We start from the raw sequence: 25439 nt of genomic DNA, 5'->3' as shown, positions 1-25439 counted from the left end.
TTAAAGTTAATGCAGCAAAGATACATGATGTCACCCCTTTGTAAGACAATCATAGTTAAGAATTTAGATTCTAATAACACTGAGGGAATCCATTTAAGATCTTTTTAATAAGAATGAATAAAAGTAAAAAGGGAAAAAGTTTAATAAAGCACATTAAAAATATTTACTCTTGTCATAATATAATCTGAACTGCAAAACACCATGGTAATCTAATGAATGCATATATATTTTATCAGATTGAAATTAAGTTATTAATTAAAGACATTATGAAGTGTTAGAGAGGAATGCTGTCCTCTGACCAGAAAGACTTAGGTTCAAATCCTGTCTCTGTTTACATTTTACTGTGTTACTCTGATAAATCTCCTAATTTCTCTGTTCTCATGGAAATTATCCTATGACATAAGTAGCAGAGAAAGTAACTAATTTGTATTGGTGAAGGTTGTTTCCTTAAGCAATAATTCTCACAGCTTCATCTCTTAACTCGAATGGTGGAAAGTCCAAAGTATATTTTTACACATACATAGGTGTGTGTGTGTGTGTCTAGATAGATAGATAGATTGATACAGATACAGATACAGAAACAGATACACAGATACAGATACAGATATAGATGATATAGATGATATAGATGATATAGATGATATAGATGTGGATGTAGATAGAGATAGAGATAGAAAGATGATATAGATATAGATATAGATATAGATATAGATATAGATAAAGATATAGATATAGATATAGATATAGATATAGATATAGATATAGATATACATATAGATGTACATATAGATATAGATGTAGATGTAGATATAGATATAGATGTAGATATAGATGTAGATGTAGATATAGATGTAGATAGATGATATAGATATAGATATAGATATAGATATAGATATAGATATAGATATAGATATAGATGTAGATATAGATGTAGATGTAGATGTAGATGTAGATGTAGATGTAGATGTAGATGTAGATGTAGATGTAGATGTAGATGTAGATATAGATATAGATATAGATATAGATATAGATATAGATATAGATATAGATATAGATATAGATATATGCACTCAAACATACATATATTTATATAAGTAACATGATGTGTATTAAGAGACTTTGTATTTACAAGGTGATTGCTGGCAGCTACTACATTGGATAGATAGCACATAACTTTGAAATACATAAGAATTTTAGTTTAGATGAATTATTACATTTTCATTTTGTCATTTAGTTTTGAGTAATTTTATTTTAGTAAACCTTGAAATATGGTATCCTTATTTTTTCTTTTTGGGTTCTTTTTGCTGTATTCTAATTTTCAGGATATCTACTATATAAAGAAGGTTTTTATTCTAAAACTGTAGTTTTTTATTTTTTCCTCTAGAGCTCCAATTTCATTTTTTAAATATTTCTTCTTTCATTACTGAAGCTCAATTTTATTTTAGAGTTCCTTTTATCTTTTACATTTACTTCTTAGACTTTTCTTATTTCTTTATTTTATTTGGATTTTCTTTTGGTTATTTATGTCTCCACACTCATTACCAGAATTGCTATTTTGTTCACTGACTATGCCCCCTCCCCTTCTTAATTACTAACTGGGAAGACTACCCAGGTGCTATCCCTGTGGTAGTCCTGAGGAAGCTGCCCCCTGTCCTCCTATTATTCTGCTAGAGTTCTAACAGGATGACTGAATTCCCCTATGTTTGTCCTGATTTTTTTGCTTAAACATTTTCATTTTCTCTCTCAATATTCATTGAGTAATCTCAACAGCTCCCTCAGATTTAATTATCATCTCCATTTAGATGATTTAGGCCTCTTCTCTTCCCGAAATTCAGTTCTCATTTCAACTGCTAGACATTTCTCCTTGTGTGTCCTATATTTGTAATAAATTCAATATATCCAAATGAACTCAGCATTTTCTTCCAAAACACATTTCTCTTCCAAACTTTTCTATCGAGGATACTCCATTCTTCCAGGAACATAGATCTACAACCTATGAGTCAGTTTTAATTCATTTTCACTCACTCCATTTATATTATAAGCTGCCAAGTCCTGTTATTTCTTCAACTTCAACATCTCTTGAATCTTGCATTATACCACAACTATGCAAGTTTGGGTTTCATTGTTTGTCACCTACATTTGTAATAACTTTCTAATTATTCTCCATGTATCCAGTTTCCCTTCAATACTTCCTCCATTGAACTGCTAAATGGAAATTCCTAATGCACAAGTTAGATCATGTCACTTCCTTGCTTAAACTTTAGAAATAATATGGTAAAATATAAATTCCCCTGTGTAGCATTTAAAATCCTTCACATTTGGACTCAAAAAAAAAACAACCCTTTGTAACTTATTTCTCAGCACCCTCCCTCTTTCTATTTACTAGTCAAGTTGATTTACATTTTGTTTTCTATTAAAATATTCCATCTCTTCTTCCATTAATTTTTCAAGACTGTCTCTCATATCCATAATGCTTTCTCTTTTCTGAAATCACTCACTTTTTTCAAGGTTCAAGCTTGTTCCACCTTCTTCAAGAGGTCTTTCCTGATTTCACTATGTGACTCATCTGGTCCCACAAGCTCCATAAGATCAAGGATTATTTCACTGTTGTCTTTTTGTTCCTAACTCCTAGGCAGTGCCTGACACAAACAAGGTATAGAAAACATTTAATAAAATATTTTTGGTTTATTTATCAATATGTACCATATTCACCACCATATTCTGCATTTTATATAAAAAGCATTTTAAAATACATACTAATTTGTTTAATCTAATTATCAAAAATTCATATGATAAGAAAAATCATTTGCAACTTCATCAGTGTGGAGAATTTTCTCCACCGATGCAAAGTGCAATTCAATTATGACTTAAGTCTTAAAGAGTTGCTTGAAGCACATAAAAATAAATTATAAGTTATCCAAATGTTAGCAGCAGGGTTTGAACCTAGTTCATCCTGACAATGTCAGGATTTTGATCACAATGTCAAGTCACTTTTGGTTAAAAAGAATGTTCAACAAAATGAAAAGACTAACATATTATGCGCATTTTTACTATTAGAGACAAGGAATTCATATATGTTAGTAACATTTAATAAAATGTAAATATATATATATATATATATATATATCAATTAATTTTTCCTCTTGTTTCTTCCCTCCTCTCCTCAACCTAGAATTGAGTACCATTAGAAACAAATAGGTATAGAATAGGAGGGAGCATGAGAAAACAATTAGATAAATAGACATATACATACATATATACACATATATACATATATACACACAAACATATGTATATATGACATGTATAGTTATTCCATATATATTTCTATTTATCAGTTTGTCCTCTGGATACAGTTATAGATAGCATCATTCTTTATATGCATCCTGTAGTTAATTTCAATATTTATAATAGTTAAATTGACTTTATGCTCAAAATCATACTTAAAACTATTCTGTTACTATATACAATGGTCTTCTCATTTCATGCTTTGCTATTTATTCAAGACTTTCCATTTTATTTCTAAGATCATTGAACTCATCATTTCTTATAGAACAATAATATTCAATGACAATCACGTACTACAACTTGTTCAGCTATTACCCAATTGATAGACATACCCGAAATGTTCAGTTATGTCACCATGAAGAAAGTTGCAATAAACATTTTAGAAATGAGTTTTTTTCTTAATTTTCTAATCATCTTTGGAAATAGTGGCATTGTTGGGTCAAAATATATAGGCAATTATTAATGTATCAATTTACTTTCAACTATCAATAAATATCTAAACATCAGTTATCTCAAATTTAAAAATTATCATTTTAGATACGGGTATTTGAAATAGGATTCAGAAAACCAGAGTTGTACAATTTATATAATTAAACAATGACTATGGTCCCTACTACTTCTAATATTCTCTAGGATTGTTTATTTATTTTGCTCATAATAACACTTCATTATATGCAGCATTTAAAATTTATGAATTGTTTTATCACATAACAATTCTATGGATAGAAATAAGAGCAATAATACCATGATTTTAGGTATAAGGAAACCATATTCATAGAATCTAAGTTACTTACTTACAATTACATAATTTGAGGACTTCAAAGTTGAATACAATCCTATTCATGTGACTTTAAAACTAATGATCTTCAGGGACTTATTAGACAGAGACAAGATGGTGGAGCAAAGTTAAGAAGCACCCAGAGATTTTCCTAGTTTCCCTCTGAAACATTAACTGAAGCTCTAAACAGACTCTGGAGTGTCAGAACCCACAAGAAGACAAAGTAAAACATTTTACCTAAAGACATAATTCAAGAAAGGTCTGTCTCACTTCAATAAAAGGGGAATGCAAAACAAAGTTAAATAAGCAAAGAATCAGGGATGCAGCTCAGCAGGACAACTGAACAGTAGACCAGCAGTGAGGGTCCCAATCAATGTGGAAGGCATATTAACAGCTGAGGAACACTGCTACAACAGGTGAGTTTGAGTCGTCCTACCCTCAAGAAGGCAGCACGTAATGAGCACTTGAGATCCCACTGTCGTAAGTCAAAGAAAAGACCACTGACACCCAGCACAAAAAAACCTGGGACTATGCTCAAAAATGAGGTGGGGAAAGCCCTAACCTTAAAAAGCTACTATGCTAACAGGGAAGAACAAAACTCCATCTCTGAAGAAGAAAGCAGTGACAAAATGATTACATGTGAAGCCTCATGTCTAAAAAGTCCTCTTGGAATTGTCCAATTATTATGAGATATGAATGGTTCATTAAACAAAATCAAAAGATTGAAAAAAATTGAAGAAAATTTAAAGTACCTTAGAGGGAAAATGATTGATCAGAATATAGATAGATAGATAGATAGATAGATAGATAGATAGATAGATAGATAGATATAGAAGAGATAATTCAAACATAATTGAACTACCTGAATATCATGGTCAAAAAAGATCCTAGACAATATTATTGAGGAGACTATAGAGTAAAACTATTCTAATATCCTAAAGCAAGAGGATAAATTAGTCCAGAAAGTGTTGCCATAATAAAAACTCCGAAGTATGTAGCCAAATTTTAGAATCATCAGCTAAAGGAGAAAATACTGAAAGCAGGGAAAAAGAAACAAATCAAATACCAGAGCCACAGTCAGGATTGCACAGGACTTAGCAGTGTCAACATTAAAATATCACAGGGCTTGGAATACACTATTTCAGACGACAAAGGATGTTGGATTACAAACTAAAATAAACTATCCTGAAAAATTTTAGCATATTCTCTCAGGAGAAAAGAAAATACTCAATGAAATAGGGGACATTCAAATTTACCTAACAAAAAGACCAGAACTGAATAGAAAATTTGATCTTTAAATAAAGAACTCCAGAGATGTGTAAAAAAATAAATGGAAAGGAGAAAAATGTTAGTCAATAAGACTGAATTCTTTACATTCCTAAATAGGAAGATAGTTCTTGTAACACCTGAGAATTATATTTTAATAAGAACAATTGAAAGGAGTGTACTTAGAGGATGTAGCTATAAGTTGTTATGGTGTGATAATATTTTTTAAAAGATTTAAAAAAGGATTATATGGGAAAAGAAGGGGAAAACAGAAGAGGGGAAAATCACATCACATCAAAAGGCACAAAGAACCCATTATAGTAGAGAGGAAAAGAGATAATGTGAGTACTGATTGAATGTTTACCTTAACACATTGAGCAGAAAATGGGAAGAGAATACACTCCCATTTGGGTTTAGAAATTTATGTTATCCTACAGGGAAATAGGAGGGCAAATGGAAATGAAAGAGGAAACATGGAGTTGATACAGAAAGGAAGGAAAGATTGAAGGTGGTGGGGGTCAAAAGATAAAAGATTAGTAAGGAGGGATAGAATGAAAGGAGAGAAAAAAAAAGTATAAACAGGGGAAAATAGGATAGAGAGTTAGTAATCATATTGGTGAATATGAATGACATGAAGACTTCCCATAAAAGGGAAGTAGATAGCAGAGTGGATTAAAAGTAGGATCCTACAATATGTTCTTTACAAGAAAGACATTTGAAGCAGAGATATACACACAGAGCAAAGGGGAAAAGAAAGGAGTAGAATACACCATAACTCAGGTGATGCAAAAAAAGCAGGGATATTAATCCTAATATCAGACAAAGCAGAAACAAGAAGGCTTAGATATGAGAGACTCCTAGAGAAAAATGAATGGAGATAGAAAGGAATATACCATTTTTCATAGAGATATATTACACTTAGACAAAAATTTCATTGAGGAGTTAAAAACCTCCCAATCAAAGGTAGAAAGGCAGGAATATTAAAAACATGATTCTTAGATCATGATGGAATAAAAATTACATGTAACAAAGGATCATGGAAAGATAAAATTATTTGGCAACTAAATAACTTAATCTTAAGGAATCATTGAGTCAAATGACGAATCATAGAAACAATTGACAAATTCCTTTTATGACACCAATATGGTGTTGATACCTAAACGAAATGAAGAACGAAAACAGATAAAGAAAATTATAGACAAATCTCCCTAATGAACACTGATAGAGAAATCTTAAATAAAATTTTAGCAAAGAGATTGAAGCAAGTTATTATTAGAATAATAGACCATGATCAGGTAGAATTTATACCACATTGGCAGGGATGGTTCAATATTAGGAGAACGGTCAACATAATTGAACATATTAACAAAATCAAAAGAAATAATAAATGACTATCTCAATAGATACTGAAAAAACTTTTGACAAAAATACATCTATTCCTATCAAAAATACTAGGGAGAATAGTCAGAAATGGAGTTTTCCTTAACATAATAAGAACAATCTATTTAAAAACAGCAATAATAATATATGTAATGGAAATAAAGTAGGAAAATTTAACATAAAATCAAGGGTAAAATAGGATTTCCGTTCCCTTATTATTCAATTTATTATTAGAAATGTGAGTTTTAGCAATAAGAGAAGAAAAGGCAAATGAAGAACTTAGAATTTTATTCTTTTCAATCATATAAAGGTATGCTTAGAGTACCCTAGAAAAACATCTAAATAACTACTTGAAAAAATTGACAAATTCATCAAAGTGGCAGAATGCAAAATAAAGCCACATAAATCATCCACATTTAATACATGAACAACAAAGCCCAAGACAAAAAGGAAGAAAAGGAAATTTCATTTAAAGAAACTGCAAGCAACATTAAATACAATATACAAGTATATACAACCCTACAAGGAAGATAATACTTGTAACTCTTGAGAATTCTATTTCTCTTTGGATAGTTAAAGGATTGCATATTCTTGAAGTTATTGTACTTAGAGGATATGGGTATAAATGAGACATGAAAAGATGTTGATTATGAGGGTGGTATTTCCAATAGAGACAGAAGGAGGGAGAGAATTTAGAGCTTCTGTACATAATTAAATCATGAAGTGATCTTCCTTTTCTATATACTTTAGTTAAGAAGCATTGTAATACAATAGGGACAGAGGGGGGTAGTGCATTTAGAAGGGTTGGATTAAGAAGTGAACTTGCCTTAATTCATACTTTAACTAAAGTAAGAAGCACAATCATAGTTAGATTGCTGAAATAACAGAGAGAGACAATAATACTTTGGTTGGAGTATTATAGAGATGGAGGGAGATAGTGCACTTAGAGGAATTTGACATGAAAAGATCATAAAAAGATTTGCTTTACTTTATGCTTTGACTACAATTGCAGGGAGTGTGCCTGAGGCAAGGAGAAAGAAACAGTATGTCAATTGATTTGGCTTGGCATGATGCTTGGGCTTATGAAGATTTTATTTCCATGGAGGATACTTGAAAAGATGGGATTGCATAAAAGTTATTTTTTATGTGACTAATGATGCTTGAAAAGTGTATTTCTAATGATACCAAAGAGAGAGAATACTTAGTAATCAGGAGGCAATGCTGTTTATCAATCATTAAACCTTTAAGAATGGTACTTCTCTCAGGTAAAATAAAAGGAGTATATTTCAAAAAAGGAATTGTAGATACAAGTTAGGGTGATAACAATGAAAACCTAAAAATAAGGACTATAGTTGAAGAAGGCCAGGTATTAGTGCATAGATAATACCAGGTGAAGAGACACAAAGACCTATTATAGTAGTGGGAAATAAAGGAGGTTATGAACATTGAGCAAATCCACTCTCAATAGCTTTTGATCCAGAAAAGGAACAATTCTCAATTCGATTTAAAAATCTATCCTATCCTACAGAGAAGTGGGTGTGGGGGAAAGGAAAGAGAAAGAAAGAGGAAGAACGGACTGATAAAGGAGAAGGAAAAGGGAGCAAAACATTTTTGATGAGGAATAAGAAGAAAAGAAAGAAAAAAGTAGAAATGGAGAAAATCAGGAAGAGGAAAATGCAGAATTAGTCAGCTTAACTATAAATGTGTAGGGATAAACTGTGCCATAACATGGAAGCAGATGGCAGAATAGACTAAAAACATAATACTGCAATATGTTTCTTACAAGAAACACATTTAAAGCAGAAAGATACACTCAGTGTAAAGGTAACTGGAGGAAAATAAATTATATTTCAGTAGAAATAAAAACATCAGGAGTAGCAACCCAGATCTAAAACAAAGTAAAAGCAAAAATAGATCTCATTAAAAGGGAAAAGAAAAGAAACTACATAATTTTAAAAGGCAACACAGATAATGAAGTCATGTCATTATTAAACATACACGTACCAAGTGATATATCATCCAAATTCTTAGAGAAGGTGAGTGCATTTCAAGAAGACATAAGACAGCACATTTATAATAGTTTACTATTTAAACCTCTCTCTTAAAATTAGATAAATCTAACCACAAAATGAACGAAGATGAATCTTTAAGAAGGTGAACAAAAATATAGAAATCTTAGATATGGGGACTGCTGGGGCAGAGCCAAGATGGCACCATGAAGTTAACTTATTTCAGGGGCTTTTCCCTACACAGGGCTATATGAAGCCTCTACATTGACATTAAAGTTAAACATCCCACAGAAAAAAGACAATGTTAAAACAAGTTATCTTCAGGGAAGGTCTGTCTCTTTGGGACAAAGGGAAGTAAAGCCCAGCTAGGCTGGAGAACAGAAAATCCAGGGAAAGGTTTTTAGTCACAGTGCAGTTCCGGTCCTAAAGCTGGACAGTAGCATAGGCCTCTGCAGCTATAAAGCAAGCCAGCAGGAGAGTTTCAAACCCAAACAAAGTATGAACCTTGGGAACACTTGGGCAAAAGCCAGGACTGAGTTGAGAACAAACCACTGCATATGCAGTACCTGGACATAAAGGTCTGCAAAAGCTAACTGAAGAAAATAAAACCGTAAAAATTAGAAATGGACAAATAGAAAGCAACGAATCTATGAGACTATAAGATTCCATAAAAATAAAGTTAAAAAGGATGAAAAAAATAAAAGAAAACATGAAGTACCTTTTAGGAAAAAAACAAATGGCCTTAAAAATAGATCCAAGAGAGATAATTTATGAATCATTTCACTAGTAGAAACTTAGATTTTACAAAGGGCCTGGAAAATGTATTTCAGGAAACTATCAAAGAAAGCTGTCTAAATCTGCTAGATCAAGAAGACAAGTAGCCATGGAAGGAATATACAGAAATCCTCCAGAAATAGAGCTCAGGATAAAAACTCCAAGGATTGTCACAGTCAAATTCCAGCATTCTCAAATAAAGGAGAAAATACTGCAAGCAGCCAAAAAGAAACAATTTAAATAGAAAGGAAATAATCAGATTTACAAAGACTGGAAGACCTAGCATATTTGACCTTGGATTAGAATGAAGAATTTATAACTATAAAATTCAGAATATGCTGTCAGGGGAAAAGATGGCTGTTTAATGAAATAAGACTTCCAAAATTTCTTGATAAAATTGAACAAAGAATTCATTCTGCAAATACAAGGTTCAAGGGATATATAAAAAGGTAAACAGAAAGGGGCAAAAAAAACAAAGCAAATATTAGACAAGTGCATTAAATTGTATACAACCCTATGAAGGACAATATAACCAGAATTCTAGAATATGATGTTAACAAGAAGCACAACACAGGGTAAAAGTAAACAGCTGGAGCAAAATATATTATACTTCAGTCAAAGTAAAAAAAAGTTTTGATCTCAGACAAAGCAAAAACAAAAAAATAGTTCTCATTAAAATGAATTAAGGAAGGAAACTACATTTTCTTATAAAACACCAGTATAGCATTCTTATATATTTATGCACCTAGTCAAATAGCATCTAAATTCTTAGAGAAATTTGACAGAACCCTGGTCTCTCCTGGTTTTTAAAAATAGTTTATGTAGCTGAGTGAATTACAAGGAGAAATAGACAGCAAAACTTTGATAATTGGGGACATCAACCATTTTTGCTCATAAATAGATAAATTTAACCGCAAAACAAAGAAGAAGGAAGTTAAGAGGGTGAACAAAATCTTAGAAAACTTTAATAAGATATGCCTCTAGAGAAGATTTAATGGGGATAGAAAATAATATAACTTTTTTCTCTGCATACATAAATCCTATAAAAATTGACCATGGACTAGGGCATAAAAACCTTAAAATCAAATGCAGAAAGGCAGAAATAATAAATGCATACTTTCAAGATCATGATGTAATATATATTACATGTAATAAAAAACCATGTTATGATAAACCAAAAATTAGTTGGAAACTAAATTACTTAATTTTAAAGAATGAGTGGATCAAGCAACAAATCATAGAAATAATCAATCATTTCATCCAAGAAAATGATAATAATTAGCATCATACCAAAATTTATGAGATGCAGTCAAAAGTAGGCATTAGGGGAAAATTTTCATCCTTAAATACTTATATAAATAAAATAGGGGAAGAGAAGATCAATGAATTGGGTATGAAACTAATAATGCTAGAAAAAAATAACAAATTAAAGATTCCCACAATTAAATGCTAAATTAGAAATTCTGAAAATTAGAGAGATTAATAAAATTGAAAGCAAGAAAACCATTGACCTAATAAATAAAACTAAGAGTTGGATTCTATGAAAAACACAATAAAATATATAAACCTTTGGAAAATCTGATTAAAAATAAGAAAGGAAACTAAAATACTAATATCAAAAATGAAAAGGATAAACTAACCACCAATGAGGAAGAAATTAAAGAGATAATTCTGAGCCATCTTACTGAAATGTACGCCAACAAATTTGATAACTTGAGTGAAATGGATGAACATTTACAAAAAATTCAAACTTCCAAGATTAATAAAAAGGAAATAAATACTTAAATATTCCCATTTCAGAAAAAAGAAATTGGAGAGACTATCAAAAAACTCTTCAAGAAAAAGTCTCCAGGTCCAGGATTTACAATTGAATTCATCCAAACATTTAAGGAATAATTAATTCCAATTCTACATAAACTATTTTCAAAAAATAGGAGTGATCGGGGTTCTGTCAAATTCCCTTTTTGGCACCAAGATAGTACTGATACCTAAACCAGGAAGAAACAAAATAAAGAAAATTATAGACAAATCTCTCTAATGAATATTGATGCAAAAATCTTCAATAAAATTTTAGCAAGGAAATTTCAATGTTATTATTATTAGGATAATACACCAGGATCAGGTAGGATTTACAGCAGGTAAGCAGGAATGGTCCAATTAGGAAAACGCTAAACGTAATTGAACATATCGATTATAAAACCAACAGAAATCATATGATTATCTCAAAAAAAACCTTTGATAAAAGACATCATCCATCCCTAGGATGTATATCCATTATTATAATTTATATTTAATATAATATTAGACATGTTAGCTTTAAAAATATAAGAAAATGAAATTGAAGGAATCAGAATTGGCAACAAAGAAACAAAGCTTTCACTCCTTGCAGATGATATGATGGTATATTTAGAGGACTCAGAAAATCATTTAAAAAACTACTTTAAACATTTAAAAATTCAGCAAAGGAGCAGAATATAAAATAAACCCACATAAATCATTCACACTTCTATTAAATAACAAGAAAGTCCAAGAACAAGAGAAAGAAAGAGAAATTCCATTTAAAGAAACTGGACACAAAATTACATACATGTAAATCTACTTTCCAAGAGAAACCCAGAAACAGTATGAACACAATCACAAAGTGCTTCTCCCACAAATAGAATCAGATCCCAACAATTGGAAAAATGTCAATTGCTCATGGTTAGGTCAAGCTAATATAATAAAAATAACAATTCTACCCTAATTAAAGCACTTATTCTCCACAATACCAATCAAATTACCAAATAACTATTTTACTGAGCTAGAAAAAATAGTAACAAAATTCATCTTGAGCAACAAAATGTCTAAAACTGTACAATAAAGTAACTGTCATAAAAATTGCCTGGCACAGGTTAAGAAATAGTGTGATGGATCAGTGGATTCAAAACACACAGTAGTAAATGTTGACAGAAATCTACTATTTGACAAACCCAAAGACATTAGCTTCTGGGATAAGTACTCACTAATTGACAAGAATTGTTGGGAAAATTAGAAAATAGTATGGCAAAAACTAGGCGTGGGTTCACATTTCACACCCTATACCAAAATAAGTTCAAATTCGGTGCAGTATTCAGACATAAATCTCAATACTATAGGCCAGTCAACAGACCAAGAAGAATTCTAATTATCAGACCTATGGAAAGAGAAGAAATTTATGACCAAGAAAGAAATAGAGTACATTATAAGTTGCAATATGGATGATTTTTGATTATACCAAATTAAAAATTTCTTACACTAATAAAATCAATGCTGCCAAAATTAGAAGCAAAACAGAAAGGTGGGAAACAAATTTCGCAGCTAAGAGCTCTGATAAAGGTCTCATTTCTAAATTATGTAGAGAACTGCATCAAATGTATAAGGTTACAGACAATTTCCAAATGAAGAAACCAAAGCTATATAAATAAAACCATTTGAAAAACTGCTCAAATTATTATTTATTAGATAAATGCAAATTAAAAACAACTATGAAGTTCCACTCACACTTATCAGCTTGGCTAAAATGACAAAAAGGGAAAATGATTGTTGAAGAGATTGTGGGAGGATTAGGACATTAATATATTGTTGTTGGAATTGTAATCTGATTCAACCATTCTTGAGAGCAATATAGAACTATGCCCAAAGCCATACTAACTAGGTCTATATTCAGAAGAAATCATAAAAACAAATGGACAAAGTCCCACATGCTCCAAAATATTCATAGCAGCTCTTTTTGTTGTGACAAAAACTTGGAAATTGAGGGGATGCCCATCAATTGAGGAATGGCTAAACAAGGCATGGTATATGCATGTTATGAAATAATATTGTTGTATATGAAACCATGAATGGTTGGACTCTAGAGAAGCATGGAACAAATTACAGGAACTATGATGAGTGAAGGGAGCAGAGTTGATCAACCTTCATGGATGCAGTTCCTCTCAGCAGTTCAGTGAACTAGGACAACCCAGGGAGACCTACGATGGACAATGCTATCCACATGCAGAGGAAGGACAAAGCAAACAGGCTAACCAACAAAAAATCTACAGAATCTGAATGAACACAACATTTACTTTTTTAAAAATTTCTTTTATGTTTTTTTTCTATCTCATAATTTTTCTTCTTTCCCCTTAACCCTAATTCCTCATACATAAAATGACTAATCTGTAAACATGTTAAGCACAAATGTGTATGTTTAATATTCAACAGACTGTTAGCCACTGAGGGGAAGCAGGTGGGAAGAAAGGGTAGAAGGATATTATGTAACTTTAAAATATGCATATACATGTGGATAAATGTTGAAAAACTTTCATAACATGCAATTGTAAAAATAAAAAATATCAATTAAAAATAGAAAACACAGATATGATAAACCTCTAGTGAAAACTGAATGGGGATAGGAAAGAATATATATTTTTTCTGTACTACATGGTACCTAAACCAAAATTGACTGTGTATTATGGTGTACAAACCTTACATTCAAATGCAGAAAGGCAGAAATAATAAATGCATGCTTTTCATAACATGAATAATAAAAAGTAACATTTAATGAAGTGTCATGGGAAGATAAACTAAAAATTAAATGGTAGCCAAATAACCTAAAGTTAAAGAATGAGTGGATCAACCATTTCATCCAAGAAATTGACAACAATGAGATATCATAGTTAAATTTATGGGATGCAGCCAAAGCAATTATTATGGGAAATTTTATATCTATACATTCTTATATGAATAAAATATAAAAAGAAATGATCAATATATTGGGCATGCAACTACGCAAGTTTGAAAAAGAACACTTTAAAGATCCCCAATTAAATGCCAAATTAGAAATTCTAAAAGTTAAGAGATTAATAAAATTAAAAGCAAGATAAACAGTGATATAAGAAATAAAATTAAAAGTTGATTTTATGACAAAACCAATAAAATATATAAATCTTTGGTTAATCTAATTTTTTAAAAAAGGAAAGAATAACAAATTACTAGTATCAAAAATGAAAAGGGACCCCTTCTCCTCATTTCCTGTCCTCTCCCTTTCTTTCCTATTTCTTACCCCTTTCCTCTCCTCCCCCTTCTCTTTCTCCCCTCTTTCTTCCTCCTCCTCTCTCCCTTCCCTTTCCTTCCCTGTTATTTCTTTCTTCCTCTCCTCTCCCTTTCCTCTCTGTCTTCTTCCACATCCTTTCCCCACTACATCCTGGGGGACACACTGGGGATCAGCACCTTTGACAAAGTGAAGGGAATGGGAGAGGAGAGCCCTCCCTTTTCTTGCCTTTTCTGTCATAGATATGGAAAATTGCTCTATAGCTCACACGAAGAAACTGCCTTACAGTTCTTGTGAAAATCAGCAAGGCCAACACTGGCATGCAATGAATTGACTGGGCACAAAGTTGCAGAGAAGATCCCAAATCAAGAGAAAATTCAAAATCTTGATGTGTTAGGAAAAATTCATAGAGAAATTCAGAACCTAAAATTTTCCAGATATCCAACTATCATTAGTGACTTGATACACAGGTCATTAGTATATTATCTTACTTTTCTATGGTGATGGAATATGTCTCTGAGGGAGAGTTTTTAAATTATAACTGTATACATGGAAGGCTGAATGAGAAAGAGTCCACGTTTATTTCAGCAAGTCCTTTCTTGCGTAGATTATTGTCCCAGGAACATAGAGACTTGAAACCTGAAAATTTTCTTTTTTATGCATTCATGAATGCAAAGGTAACTAATTTTGGTTGTATGCAGGTCCACAGGTAGATATTTGGAGCAATGATGTTATTCTCTAAACTTTATTTTGTGGTACTCTTCTACTTGATGATAATCATATGCCAAATCTTTTTTAAGAAGATATGTGATGGGATTTTTTATACTCCTCAGTACTTGAAGTCTTCTTTGATTAGATTTCTGAAACATATGCTATAGGCGGATCTAATGAAGAGGGCCATACCCAGAGATAACAGGGAACATGGGTGGTTTAAACAAGACCTTCCAAAGTATCTCTTGTCTGAGGATCATCATGTAATTCAACCATGATTGGAGATGAAGCTGTTAAAAAAGTATGTGAAAAAATTGAATATGCAGAGGAAGAGATTCTCAGCAGAAACCATTAGGACCCTTTGTCAGTTGCTTATCCCCTCATAACAGATAATAGGATAATATGAGGCCAAGAATTTTGACTTGGTTACAAGTCCACTAGATTCTTTCTTAGATGATCATCATTTATCTTGGCATACATTCTGAAAGAGTGTCATTCTTGGTTGCTGAAACACCAAGATCACATCATATACTGGATGAATTGAATCCTCAGAAATCCAAACACCAGAGTGTGAGGAAAACAAAATGGCATTTGGGAATTGGAAGTCAAAGTCAATCAAATGATATCATTGTAAAAGTTTGTCACTCAATTAAACAACTGGATTATGAATGGAAATTTGTAAACCCATATTATTTACATGATCGAAGGAAAAATCCAGTAACAAGCACATACTCATAAAAAAATAAGTCTACATTTATAACAGGTAGACAGAAGTACTTACTTACTGGACTTCAGAATCAATGATGATGAATTTGCTGAAGAAAAATTTGGAATTTCTATTCCACAAAGATCAGGTTCTATGAACAATTATCGATCTTGACAAAAGAATGATTCAGATACTGAAGCCCAAAGAAGATCCTTAGATGTTTCACTTACCGCATGAGTGACTTCACATGATTCTTCTACAGATGACTTAACCCCAAGACCAGGAAGTCATACTGTAGAGTTTTTTTTAATAAGTGCAAATCTTATAAAAATTCTTGCACAGTAAACATAAAAGTTTGCTAATTTCTTTCATAGCAATAAGCATGAAGAAATCATAGCCAAATGCTTCCATTTGTAATCAAGTTATAATTATGGCCCTGAGAAGAATAGCCCTTTCTAATTGCAATTTACATAGAGATTGGAAGATGATTAATAGGCTAACATGAAGAATTGAATTGTGATTATTTTATTGTCCATTTTTCAATAGGTATATGATGTATAATGAAAAAGGCACAATGAAGTCTAAGTTTCTCAAGTTCATTTGAATTTTGACTATTTTACTGAACACTGGAGATTTGTATACTATTACTGTTTTACTTCAAAAGCCTTTAAGTTTCTCTTGTTTTGTTAAATTTTTACTTCAAAATTTAAGTCAATAAAGACTTCCCTATGAGTCTCTAGAAAACTAAAAAAATGTAAACAGTAAACTCACTACCAATTAGGAAGAAATTAAGATAATTCAGAACTATTTTTCTCAACTGTATGCCAAGAAATTTGGCAATCTGAATGAAATGGATGAATATTTACAAAAATGTGAACTAACTAGATTAACAAAAGAGAAAAATAAAAAACAACTCCATTTCAGAAAAAGAAATTGAAGAAACCATCAATAAACTCCCTAAGAAATAGTCTCCAGATCCACATGGATTTTCAAGTAAATTCTACCAAACATTTCAAGAAAAATTAATTCTAATTCTATAAACTATTTAAAAAATAGTTCTGCCAAATTCCTTTCTTGACACCAGTATGGTACTGATGCCTAAACCAAAAATAAAAGAAAATTATACACCAATTTCTATAATGAACATAGGTATAAAAATCTTAAATAAAATTTTAGTAAAGAGATTACAACAAGTAAATACTAGATAATACATCATGATTAGGTAGGATTTATATCAAGTATGTAGGAATATTAGGAAAACACTCAACATAAACATATCAATAATAAAACCAGTAGAAATCCCAAAATTATCTCAGTAGGTACCAAACAAAACTCTGACAAAAAAACAACAATCATTCCTATTAAAAACACTACAGGGGCAGCTAGGTGGCACAGTGCAAAGAGCAACAGAATTACAAAAATAGTAACAAAATTCATCTGGAGTAACAAAAGGTCAAGAATATCAAGGCAATTGATGAAAAAAATACAAAGAAATGTGACCTAGCTTTATCAGTTCTAAAATTATACAGTACAGTAGCAATCATCAAAACTACCTAGTGCAAGACACAGAGTGAATGTCCATACTAATCTGCTATTTGACCATCTCCCACAGACATTAGTTTCTGGCATAATAACTCACAACATAACCAAAAAAAGTTTGAAAACTAGAAAATAGTATAACATAAAAAACTAGGCATAGATATATATCTCATACTTTATATAAAAATAAGATCAAAATGAGTACAGGATATAAATATAAAGGGCAATACCATAGATCAATTACCAGATTAAGAAATACTCTGTCCATAAAAGGTGAGGAATTTATGATCAAACAAAATACAGTATATATTATGAATTTTTAAATGGATGATTTTGACTATATTAAATTTAAAAAATGGTTTTGCACTAATAAAAGCAATGCTGCCAAAATTAGAAGGAAAGCAAAACTGGAAAACAATTTGCACAGCTAGGGGTTCTGATAAAGGTCTCATTTCTAAAATATACAGAGAATTGCACCAAATGTATAAGGTTACAAGTCATTCTCCAATTGAAAAATGGTCAAAGGATATGAACAGGCAGTTTTTTAAAGAAAAAATAATGTTTTACATAATCATATGAAAAAATATGCTCCAAATCATTATTGATTAAAGAAATACAAATTAAGCAATTTTAAGATACCCCTCATACCCATCAGATAGGCTAAAATGACAAAAAGGGAAAATGATCAATGTTAGTGAGGCTGTGGGAAGATTAGGACATTAATGTGTTATTCATGGAGTTGTGAATGGATCCAACCATTCTGGAGAGCAATATGGAACTATGCCCAAAAAGCAATAAAACTGATCATTCCCTTTGAACCAGAAATATAAATGCTAGGCCTCTATCCAAAATAAATCATTTCCATTGATCTATCACTCTATCACTTAGACAGTATCAGATAGTTTTGATGACTGATGCTTTATAATATAATTTTAGATCTGGTACTACTAGGGCACCTTCTTTTGCAATTTTTTCCAATCCCCTTGCCATTTTTGATCTTTTTTCTTCTATGTAAATTTGGGGAATTTTGAGGAAAATTTTCACATGTTCAAAAATGTTTATAGCAGCTCTTTTTGTAGTGGTAAAGTACTGGAAATTGAGGGGATGTCCATCAATTGGGAAATGACTAAACAAGTTTTGGTAGATGACTGTTATGGAATACTATTGCTCTACAAGAACCATGGAAAGAATCACAAGAATTGATACTAAGTGAAGGGAGCAGAACCAAAAGAACACTGTACACACTAGCAATAATATTGTGAGTTGATCAACTATGATAGAAGAACTTCAGAGATCTGGGATAACACTAGGAGACATATTATGGACAATGCCATTCATGTTCAGAGGAAAAACTTAACAAAACAAAACAAAAAACCCCACAGAATCTGAACATATGTGTGTGTGTGTGTATACACACACACACACACATATATGTTCACTTTTTTAAAACTTCTCAAATTTTTCCTTCCTATCCCATGATTTCTTCTTTCCTCTTAGTTCTAATTTGTCTTTCACAATGTACCTTACATATGAAGATGTAATACACGAATGTATATGTACATTTGCCAGACTATTTGCCACTAAGGGATCGGGGCGGGGCGGGTGCTAGAAAAATGTGTAACTCATAAATATATGTGGATGAATGCTGAAAAACTTTCATAACATATAACTGGAAAAATAAAATATCAATCAAAAAAATGAAAAAGAAAGGGAAATTCCATTCAAATCTTTTGTATTTAACAAAAACAAATTGGGGAATCTACTTCTACCTGTCTAGACAAACCCAGAACCTATATGAATAAAATTACAAAGCATTTTACATAGAAGTACAATCCAAACAAATGGAAATATATATGCTGCTCAAGAATATGCACAGCTAATATAACTAAAACCTGACAATTTTGCTTAAATTAATGTATGCATAGCATGCCATAGCAATCAAATTATCCCAAAATTAATTTATATAGCTTGAAAAAATAATACCCAAATTTACCTGGAAGGGCAAAAGATAAAATATAGCAAATTTTTACCAAGGGAATTAATGAAAAAAATGCAAAGGAAGGTGGCCTAGTTGTACCAGATCTAATGCCATATTATTAAGCAATAGTCATCCAAACTGTCTGGTACTAAGTAATATAGTGATAGATCAGTTGATTATATTTGATTCACAAAACACAGTAGCAAATTACTATACCCACTATTTGATAAGTCCAAAGACTCCAACTTCTGGGACAAAAAGTCACTATTTGACAAAAACTGCTGTGAAAACTGGAGATCAGTATGCCAATTTTAGTATGAAAAGGATGGAATCACAGAGAAATTGCATATTAATAGAGCAGTGAGCAAGTATTGTTATTTATCTTATCATCATTATTTGTTTAATTTTCATGATGTCAGGAAAGGTTCTGCTCTTCTGATGACATATCCATGACACAGAACAACATCTCACATCCAAGATAAAGTCAAAATAGGTACATGATTTAGACATAAAGGGTAATTCCATAAACCAAATGGAAGAGCAAAGAGTCATTTACATGTCAGATTTATGGAGAAGAGAATTTATGAACAAAAAAGAATGTCAAGAAATGCAAACAGGATAGTTTGAATTACAAAATTGAAAATTTTTTTTGCACAAATGAAACCAATACAAGGAAGATAAGAAGGAAAGAAGGAAAGCAGAAAGCTGGGAAACAACTTTTAATAGACAGTGTCTCTGATAAAGATCTTATTTCTAAAATACTTTAAGATCTGAGTCAAATTTTTAAGAATACCAGTCATTCCTCAATGGGGCAAAGACAATTTTTAGATGAAGAAATTAAAGCTATCTAAAATCATATGAAGAAAATACTCTGAATCATTAAAAATTAAAAGAAATATGAGGTGTCACTCACATCTGTAAGGCTGACTAATAAGACAGAAAAAAGAAATAAATGGTTGAGGGAATATGAGAAAACTGGGATGGTAATGCACTATTATTGCAACCATTCTGTAGAACAATTTGGAACTATGCAGAAAGAGCAATAATCCTGTGCATACTCTTTTACCATTCATAGGTCTGAATCCCAAAGAGATCACAAAAAAAGTTTGAATGATTCACATGAATAAGAATATTCATAGCAGCTCTTTTTGTGGTGGCAAAGAATTGGAAATTGAGGGGATATCCATCAATTGGAGAACGGCTAAACAAGTAGTAACATATGGATATAATAAAATATTATTGTTCTATAAAAAACAAAAAACAAGCAGAGTTCAGAAAAACTTGGAAAGACTTAAATGAACTGATGCTGAGTGAAGTAAGCAGAAGCAAGAAAACACTGTAAACTTTAACAGAACATTGTATGACAAAGAACTATAGTAGACTTTTCTCTTCCCAGAAATAGAGACATTTCTAATAGAACTGCAATAAACAATGTCATCCACACCCAGAGAATGAACTATGGAATCTGAATGAAGATTAAAATATATCACCTTTTTAATTTTTTTCCCCCTTTCTTGTGATTTTTCCCTTTTTTGGCTCTGATTCTTCCTTCACAGCATGATCAAAATGGAAACAGTTGCAACACAACTGTATATTTGCAGCCTATATCAAGATAGGGGGAGGGAAGGGAGGGAGGGAGGGAGGAAACAACTAAAATAAATGCTGAAAATTATTTCTACATATAATTTAAAAATATAAGTGAATTTATTTATTTAACTTATAAATAAATAAATAAATTATTTACTAAGAATGCAATCAATGACTTTGGATAAAAGCATCATTGATAAAAAAATTAATATTACAGTATAAAGAATAATTCAAAGACACTCAATTAAAGATCTCACAACAAGATATTGCCTTAATTACTTGCCAGAATGTCTTCTTAGTCAGAGTTAGATTAATAGGTCTGTGTGCATATGTTATGTTTGCATGTGTACATGTGTGTAAGCTTTTTGTTATCTTTGTGATAATTCAAGAATCCTCACTAATATATGGCATTTGTTGTTTTTTTATTTTTAACAAAGATTCAAACTTTTATCAGAGGAGCCAAATTACAAGATGTATATTAGCAGCCATACCATATGTACAGAAAAATTCCAAACAACTAAGGATCACATATAACATTTTATAAGAAAATAAAAAGACTATGATAAATATAGAATTTTAAAAGTGATGTAAACTGCATTTGCCTATAGCTACACAGTCAAGTGTACTCTTTATATGTTTAATAATGCCTATATTGTATTTTTACATATATAAAATATAGCGGTTATATATTTAATAACATATATAAATATATTAGTAGTTTGTTACCCTAATAGGTGTAGAAAAATATACTTAATTCAATTAAATATTTGTTATGGAGCTTTTATATCTACTAGGCCTTAGACTGTGGGGTTGTGAAGATAAATCATCACATGTTCTTTGCCTTCAATGTACTTATTAAATTGTAGGAGAGTTATATAAATACTTTAAAGGAAGATTAAAAAAGATAAAGTTAATAGGAAATATCAAACATAGCAACCTGACACATTCAAGTAGGATGTATGTAAAATTTACTTGGAGGACATGGAGCATGATTTCTCTTTTTAAAGGAATGAGTATTGTCAATAAACTGAATGGAAAAAGAAAATGATTGTAGGATGGAGTTTAGAAAGAGAATAAAAGCCATAAGAAGAACATTTGCCTGTTTTGTACTACAATGTATTTTGAGGCCAGTTATTCCTAGAAGAGGGAAAAGAAGAAGAAAACTCATAACACTTCATGCTCTTTCTAGTACTTACTGTCCTCGTTTTCTGGACTTCAAAACCATGCCTTTTCTGTTACTACTTCTTCTTGGAATTTCCCTCAGCACCTGGGGCCTCATGGCCCTGAAAAAAAAACAAAAAACCTACTTCTCAAGGACCAACCCATAACCTCCCTTTCTCCCACTATTGAATTTTTCCTAGCACCTCCAATTTTTGTAAGGATGTGGGTTGGATGCCTTTCAGTCTTTTATCTATATCTCTGATTTTCTGGGCTATAAAACTAGCATCTCATGTTTATTGGGTACCTTCTTCTCCACCACTGATCCCTTTGGTTGCCTTGCCTTTCCCTAAATTATAAGAACCTTGAGGACAGGGATTCTTTGTATAACTAGTGCCGACATACAATAAGTGCTTAATAATTTCTTCCTTTCCTCCTGCCTTCCTGCTTTTCTTCCTTCCTTCTTTGGTCATTCTTCCTTTTTTTCTTTCTTTGTTCCTCTATCCTTCTTCCTACTTTTTTCTTTCTCTCTTCATTCATTTCTTCCTATAAACTATCAAAATCTGGAAGATCTAAAAGGAAAAAGATTCCTCTTCTTCCTTCCATTCTGTCTTTAAGGGCAGTGTCCATTTAATCCATAAACAATATTTTTAAAATTATTATTTTATTATGTATCTTTTATCCTTTATATTCTGTTCTTCTTTACTAGGAAAATAATAATGTTTACCTTGCTAAAGATATAATAATTTTTAACTATTAGACTTTTTTTCTGGGTTAATGACATTATATGGGCATTTTCTGGGTTAATAATAGTTTACACAATATTCATTGTATGGAAATATAAATTTGTTCCAGATATAGATTTTATGCCCTTATTACTTTGTGAATTCCTTTCCCTTAATTTAAAAAAATCAAAGCAACCAATAAGCTATAAAAATTAATAAAACAGTGAAAGACCTTTATAACACTAAGAAAGAACTAATAGTCATTTTATAGGTTAACAATATAAAATTAGGATTTAATTATACATTTTAAAGATTAAAATTTGACATAAAATGCATTTTATAATAGTGAGCTGTAATATAGTGGATTTTTAAGAAACTTTCAAATGCCTTGAGCAAGTTTAATATTAAAATAAATACAATTTACAAAACAGTAATGATATCCATGTCTGGTCTGGTAGCAAGTGAATTTTTTAAGTTCGTTGTGTGATGAATAAGTGAACTTGGCAAGTAAAGAAGGGTTTCAACATGTCTGTTTTTCATTGCTTTTTTTTAATTTGGATAAAGGTGATAATTGAACAATTATATGGGATTTTTTTTTATTTGCAGAGTACTGTGTGGGTATCTCATAAGGAAAAATATCAGATTCTTGCCAATCATAATTCACTAAAGGAAGAAAAGAGATGGGGAAAAATGGGGAAACAATACATTTTCAGAAAATACAAGTAAGAGAATAGGGTTTCCCCCCCTCTATATTTTCTAAATTTTAAAACAAGTTTTCTAATTCTATAGCAATTGTACAGCTTTAATTTACAAGACACAAGATTATGCAACTGGTTCTTCGCTGAAGTTTCCTGAGAAATTGTTGCTAGATTTGAGAGAAGTCAAATAAACTATTGTGCTACATATGCTGAAAATATTCATGGATAAAGAGAGTTCAGTTATTGTGTGAAGGGAAAAAGCTGCTGCCATCAACTTCAAAATAATTTGCTCTTGATTTTAATCGAAAAAATAATTGTGTCTATGTGAAAAGTGACATGAAAATATTGCTTGAAGGTAAATCACCTTTGGAAACATAATTAATATAATTTTGTTAGCATACTCTGGAATAGTTTGAATGTTTTTGTACTGCTCTGCATGCAAATGAAGGACCATAAAATTATGCCGAGTTTGCATTAAAAGCAGAAAAGAATTTTGAAGTGTACATATAAAAATCCAATTTGAAATGTATAATTATTGTTGCAGTCATAATGTGTTTTTCTGGGAACTTAAATGAGTCAAATCCCAAGGGAATGAGATGCCCTAAGCAGTCATGTTTCACTGTGTCTTCTAAAAGAGTATATACTATAAAGCCTCCCGATGAAAAGTTGTAATTATCAGCCTATTCCAATCCACACAGTACTCCTCCTTTTACCTACTCATGCAACCAGTTAACCATTCAGTCATAAAAAATGTTTTAATAACACTTTGCATATTCATAATTTCATAGAAAATCAGGGAAGCCAGGGTCATAAATTACTCTCCTGAAAAGAGTACCTAATGCAGCAGTTCAAAACCAACATACAATTTCACTTTCAAGCTAGACTTTTAATTTGAAATTATAGTATCACTATTTCATAAGGTCAATATAAACTCTGACTACTGGGTAATTATATGCCAAATATGTAGTAATTATATGCTTTATATGAGAGCTGAAGTTATAAGACTTGTTCCACAACTTACAATTTTTATATTTTTGTGCTATAAGAATATTCAGTAGAGAGACAGCACTTAACCATTTCTGATTACATCATAAACCCTACATAGTTTTGATCCTAAATGAATTGTATAGTTACTATATAATTACAGAACTGTCCTTTTTGAGACTGTCAATCTTTAAGTAAAATAATTCTGAATAGAGTAAAATCTATACTGAATGTCAATTTTATACCATTTATATACACTTTTTATTAATGCTTTTTCTGTGCACTTTTCTCATTCATGGGAGAGGAATCACTTCCTTGAATGTACTTTTCATTTACAAAGAATTTGAAGATTTTTCATTTTAATTATTATTACCATAAAATACTATGTAAGGGGATGAGGAAGTGGTATTTTTATAATTAAATGTTAAGTTTAAATATCACTTGTGAATATAGAAGAAATTAATTTGTGTCAGAGTTTTAAGGTCTAGTATTATTAAGTAAATATACTAGAAGGTATATATTGTACATATTAATTAAAGGAGGAAAACACCGAAAAGCACACTAACTAGAAAAGGTCATTATTAAAAAGTAGCAATCATCCTAACAAAAGAAAATAAGAGAAAGAAATCTAAAAGATTGCACACTTTACCATCTGTGAATTGAAGTGGGAAAAAGAATGGGAAACATTGCTTACGGGATGGTGTAAATCATATTTTCTTGGCTTTTTTCTTCTTTGTTACCCATTTTTTAGTAGTATAATGTTAGCAGCAGACATAATATGATGCTTATGAAAGACAGAAATTCCTCC

General features: G+C 31.1%; 1 protein-coding gene and 1 pseudogene across 1 annotated transcript in view; one reads left to right on the top strand and one right to left on the bottom strand.

Annotated features, from left to right (window-relative positions):
• Positions 1–25439, bottom strand: part of ROBO2 (roundabout guidance receptor 2) — a 795143-nt gene that overhangs the window by 619824 nt on the left and 149880 nt on the right.
• LOC141491366 (5'-AMP-activated protein kinase catalytic subunit alpha-1 pseudogene) lies at positions 14882–16307 on the top strand (annotated as a pseudogene).

Source organism: Macrotis lagotis, chromosome 6 (genome assembly GCF_037893015.1).
Source record: "Macrotis lagotis isolate mMagLag1 chromosome 6, bilby.v1.9.chrom.fasta, whole genome shotgun sequence".
Taxonomy (NCBI): domain Eukaryota; kingdom Metazoa; phylum Chordata; class Mammalia; order Peramelemorphia; family Peramelidae; genus Macrotis; species Macrotis lagotis.
The sequence above is the reverse complement of the archived record's forward strand: the minus strand, read 5'-3'. Positions and strand labels throughout refer to the sequence as shown.